This window comes from Hemicordylus capensis, chromosome 6 (assembly GCF_027244095.1).
Source record: "Hemicordylus capensis ecotype Gifberg chromosome 6, rHemCap1.1.pri, whole genome shotgun sequence".
In the NCBI taxonomy this organism is placed as follows: domain Eukaryota; kingdom Metazoa; phylum Chordata; class Lepidosauria; order Squamata; family Cordylidae; genus Hemicordylus; species Hemicordylus capensis.
In genome coordinates this window covers 124,930,944-124,936,574 of record NC_069662.1, presented here as the reverse complement: position 1 = coordinate 124,936,574, position 5,631 = coordinate 124,930,944, and the positions used below count along the sequence as shown (strand labels likewise).

The following is a 5,631-nucleotide window of genomic DNA, read 5'->3' as shown; positions in this document are numbered from 1 at the left end:
AGGGTAGACCTTGCTTAGCTAAGGGGACAAGTCATGCTTTCTACCACAAGACCAGCTCTCCTTCCATAAGACAAGCTCTCCTTCCACATGGAGGTCCCTGAATACCAGCAGCCATGCTCTGTCTGGCCAGCAGGAGGAAGGAGGTGGGGCTAGCCCCATTCAAGCCATTTCAAGCAAATGATCATAGACTGGGCTGTGCAGAGAGGCACATTCACAGCACACAGCTACTCCAGCCACAGCACTCTCTTAAAAATATTATGGCTGGCTGCCAGGACCGACATATTGAGCAGAAAGCAGACACACACTACTCAAACCCCACGTACCGGGGTCCCTGCTCTGCACTAACCTGGGTAAGACCCAGCACTGGAAGCAGGGTTACCTGGTTTTGGACAGCCCGGGCTTGGGGTTTTCGCCCTGGTTCACACCTACATGCAAACCTGGGTTAGCCAAAAATAATCTAGATTTGAGTGATCATGTGTAGAGGCTTCATGTGTGCTTCTTGTGCTATATTTTTCTACGTATAAATGTGTACTTCAGTAGCACTTTTCTATTGTTTTGAATGATATATAATTAAATAAATGAAAGAAGATTTGATGTGAGAAGCCTGGACTGACAACATAACAAAAATCATGTATTGCATCTCACAGCTAGAGGAGTAAAACTGAGAGTATATAGGACATCAGGTAGAAATCAGGTATCATGTTTCTGGGATAAGAACTGAGCTCCTGGTCTTGTTCGCTCTTATCCTTTCTCAGATGGATAACCCATAATTGGCATCAGTCTGCCTTCCTGTCAGAGGAAAGGAAAAACAAGTTGCTGGCAGAGATTCTCTCACAATCATTCCCACCCCCCACCCCAGGTTTTATAGCCTGAGTTATAAAGCTCTATAGCTAAGTGTACACAAGGACACAAAAGATATCACCAGAGATTTATTTGAGTCTGCAAGAGAGCACAAGAAATCTCTTATGGCTACATAAAGTTTTATTTGATACTAGCTTAACCTGTGCAGAGCATCTGTGCACTAGTACTTGATTGCTCCCCTCACCCCCTGCCACAGCCCCCCTCACCTCAGGGTTTTCCCCCTCCTCACCTGAGCTACACTCCTTCTCCTCCTCCTCCATCCAGTTGCTTCCTTCCCCCTCACCCCTCTTGGTCACTCTTCCATCCCTTTACTCCATCCCCCTCACCCCTCTTGGTTACAGCTGGAGCATTGCTTGCACCTATTGGCCAAGCTCCAGCCCCCTATCCCCAGAAACCTCACCCGAGCCCAGGCTCAGACTGGCCTCACCCGAGCCCAGGCCTCAACCTCACCCAAGCCCAGGCTCAGACTGGCCTACAGGGCAACAAGGCATATTCCCAGTGCACCCCAACACCCACCCTTAATTACCTATTCTGCTCAAAACCCAGCGCCCTCCCCACATACATTCCACCACCCTCTCAGTGCCCCCAGTCCAGCCCTGCCCGAGCCCTGCTCCTGTTCTTCCCCACAGGAGCAGGAGCAGCAGCAGTTGACGAGGCTCTTCCTCACTGCTGCCACCACCATGGCCACTCATTCTCCTCAGGCCTCTGACAGTCCCGGGCCCATCCCTTGCCAGCCTCTGCCAATGGCCTTGTTAGACCCAAACAGCAGCAATAGTTGACTGGGCCCTTCCTTGCTGCCGCCGCCATGGCCACTCACTCCCCTCAGGCTGCTGACAGGCTTGGGCCTGTCCCTCACCCTTGCTTCTTTCTTTCTTCCCCTCCCTTCTTTTTCTCTCTCCTCCTCTCACTCTTCCCGACTGTCTTTCTTCCCCTCCCTTCTTCATCTTCTCCCCCCCTCCTCCCTCCCTCCCCCCCCCCGAGTTAGCAGATCTTGTTTCCTCATCTAATTCACACAATGGCAGCCTCCTTCTCCTGAAGGGGCTGTTTCCTCTCTCACAAGCCCTCTCTTCGCAGACCCCTGCCCACTATCCTTTTATATATATACTAGTATTTTTAAGCCCATTATAATAACGGGCGCTAGCCTTTTATTTTCCCCTTTAAGTGTTTCTCATTTAGTGTGTGTGTGTGTGTGTGTGTGTGTTGTTGTTGTTGTTGTTGTTTTACCTGTCACCCCTCTCCCAGCAGAGGCACCTCACTCGAGGAGTAGCCGGAGGAGGAGGAGGAAGGGCCGCCTTTTGCCCAAGAGGCGCAGAGAGAAGGAAGCAGCCTTTTCCGCTCAGACAGCGTGGCGTGGCTGGCGGGAGGGCAGGCACAACAATCGCCCTGCACTCTTCCTGGTTTGGGCTCCAAGAGCAGCAGCACCACCGCACGCTTCGCTGCCCCACCAACCGTGCACGCATCTACACCCACACACCCCTGCACTCCGCCCGGCGCCGCCGCTGCCTGTTGCCTTCTCTGGCGCAGCCTAGCCAGGTTGCTAATGCAGTCCACAGCACGCCAAGGTGATCACTTCCTGGATCTGTCCTCCCTCCATTACTCCAGCCCAGCGCCAGTGCCGCCCCCGGGAAGAGTGAGCGAGCAGCGTGCGCAGCTCTTTCCCTGCTCGTGCCTTCCCTCTCCCCAGCTGTCCCACGTCACCCCCTAACTGGCGCGGATGAGCAGATCGAGCTGGTTCGTGGGGCCCTCATGCAGGGAAGTCGCTGGGAGGGCGGGCGGGCGGTTGGCGGCGACAGCCGCGGGGGCATTGTCATGGGCCGTTTTGGCCCTTAAACGTGGCCGGGGGGTTGGAGCAAATTACAGCTGGGAGGGTGGGCGGCCGGTTGGCGGCGGCGGCATTTACATGGGCCGTTTTGGCCCTCAATCTAAAAGAACACGGTCTGTCCCTTACTTTTGAAAAAAAATGGCCGCCCGTGTCTGGGCAGCCGTATCTTTTTCGGCCGATCTGGGCATGTGCTCCGCGCATGCCCAGAACAGCCCAAAAAGACACAGGCAGCACGGCCGCACACCGAAGGCTTTTATGGTATAGGAGAGATTCCTCTCCTCTACAATCAAGAACATCTTCTGACCAGTAACAGTTGCATTCCAACTGATCTTAACCATCACAGGCTCCTCCTCTCTATCTACATATGAAATCCCCACTGCCCAATCACCATGGTGCTTCTGCTCTCATAGGCTCCTCCTCCCTATCTGCATATGGAATCCCCATTGCTCAATCAGGTGCTTCTGCTCATGAACTCTTGCGAGAGCTGCCACACATGGGATTAGCAACGGGTACACCATATATATACACCATACACACACACACACACACACACACACGTAATTGAGGCTATTCACATAAGCAGACAAACCCAGGTTTGGGCAGCCCTGCCTGGGCTTGGCTGTCAATGTGAAGCACCAGGATTTATGCTACGCTGTTCCCCTCACCGCCTGCCCTGTACCTGCCCTGTACATGTCTACAACCTGAGCACACACAGATTTCGGCACCTAGAGCACCCGATTCAGAGGGAATCCTCATTGTGTGGTGCATTGTGGGATATTTGGAGGCTGGGTGTCCTTCCCCTGGCCTCCCTGCTGCTGTGCTGCTCACCACAGCAGTGCTCATCTGCAAGTGTGGTGTGGCCAGCAAGGCTTTAGCCCAAATTGTGTGGGGGAAGGCAGGAGCAATTCCCCCCTCCCCTCCCTGGCTCCGAGAAAAGAAGTTGTGTGTACAACCTCACTGTATATCTACAAAAACATGCTTGGTAAAATCAGTGTTCACATTGTTTTCAGTCTGTTGCACTGATGTCAGGAAGAAAGGTCCTGAACATTACTGATATACTCATCAATATTATTAATATTTCATTGGTCTGTAAGATTTATTCTAATTTTGTTTGTTATGGTGACAGGAAATAGGTGAGGTAGTGAAGTCCTGCCTCATAACTTCCCACTGAAACTTCACCATCCCCTGTTTCAACTTTAGACTGTTTAACAGCATTGCCTGCATATTTTAAAGCCTATCTTGGAAAGCCTAAGGGCTAGAAACTTGTTTTTTAAATATGAAACATGAAATACTGAACTCTGCGGCCAATTTACTTCTATAGCCTTTTTGTTATTGCATTTTACATATGATTAGCATTAATCAAGGGTAGGGATGTGCATGGAACCTAGTCAGGTGGTTCGGTTCAAATTTGCACTGAATTCAAAACAAACTGCCAGTCTGCGATCTGGTTCAATTTAACTGGCTGGCAGTCCATTCCATTCCATAGAACCTGGTAGAACCGGTGTGGATTCCCCTTTACAGCAAAGGGTTGGGGGACTCCTTTAAAAGTGTTCTAGGAGCAACTGGAGGTAACACTTATAAAGGATTCCCCCCACTCCTTTACTTGTAAAGGGGAATCCTCATCAGGTTCCCCTTTACAAGCATAGCCCTCAAACTGAGTTGAATTGGGTTTAACCAGTCTGTATCAGACTGGGCCCAATCTGTTTGGAACTCGGACTGGCTGCCTTTTTTTTTTTTTTTTAAAGAGTTCAAACTGGATGAACCAGGCTGGTTCAAACCAAACCGATTTCATTCAAACTGGTTCTGCAGACCTCTAATCAAGGGGCTTAAAACATGTGCCATTTCCATACAAAAAACACTCACAACCAATCCTTAGACTGATGAGCATATGGGAAAGAGTTAACTCTTTCCCTTTGTGCCATTTCCCCTCTAAAAATTGGCCCGGAAGCAGCTTTTTTGCAGCAAACTATAGCCTTTATACGTAGGGTTGCAATGAAGCCCTTGGAAAGGATATTTAGATGCCGTGACGCGTCTACACTTACAAAGATTAGAATCGTTCGGACAATGGTTTTCCCTGTGACACTCTATGGATGAGAAAGCTGGATTTTGAAGCAAGATAGAAAAAGCATTGACGCTTTGGAACTTTGGTGTTGGAGAAGACTTTTGAGGATACCATGGACAGTCAGGAAAACAAACAAATGGATCATAGAACAGATCAATCCCAAACTTTCACTTGAGGCACAAATGACCAGGCTCAAACTATCATACTTTGGACACATTATGCGAAGATCCAGCTCCCTTGAGAAGTCCATAATGCTGGGAAAAGTTGAAGGAAAGAGAAGGAGAGGACGACCCGAAGCAAGGTGGAGGGACTCAATTACGACAGCAATGAATGCACCACTGAGAGACCTTAAAGACCAAGCTGAAGACAGATCATCCTGGAGAGAATCTATCTATGTGGTTGCTAAGAGTCGACACCAACTTGCCGGAACGTAATCAATCAATCAATCATAGCCTCACCCAGGTGTTATAAAACAGAGGCAGTACTTGAGTACAGGTTCCAAAAGAGAGGCAGGAGTCCCCCCTGGCATTTTAATAAATCTTCCAGCACCCCAGTTTCCCAATCACAGAAATGCTCTTCATCACACTTACAGTCTTCACCTCTTCAGACAAAGGCTATAAGTGTAACGGTCCCATCTGGCAGGGGAGAGAAGCACCAGGTGAGATTTCCACCTCTTTTCCAGAGGCTGTACTTGAGTACAGCCACCATTTTATAACATCTGATTCAGGATTAAGAAACCTAATCCAGCCCCAGTTCGCTCTGATCAATGGTTCTTTTTTTGTTGTTTTTAATAAAAATAAGTAAAGGTTACATAGATATAGAGACTTTTAGTCTAGTTGAAATATACTTCTGATTTTGAATGGAAAAGACCTCATTAGAATAACAT

The 5,631-nt window shown here is 49.2% G+C and overlaps 1 long non-coding RNA gene across 1 annotated transcript; it reads right to left on the bottom strand.

Moving 5' to 3' along the window:
- Positions 1-607: 607 nt before the first annotated feature.
- On the bottom strand, positions 608-2,969 carry LOC128330547 (uncharacterized). The gene is made up of 2 exons (XR_008310139.1): positions 2,086-2,969; positions 608-789 (listed from the first exon to the last, which is right to left on the bottom strand). It is a non-coding gene; the product is annotated as an uncharacterized LOC128330547 (long non-coding RNA).
- Positions 2,970-5,631: the final 2,662 nt, after the last annotated feature.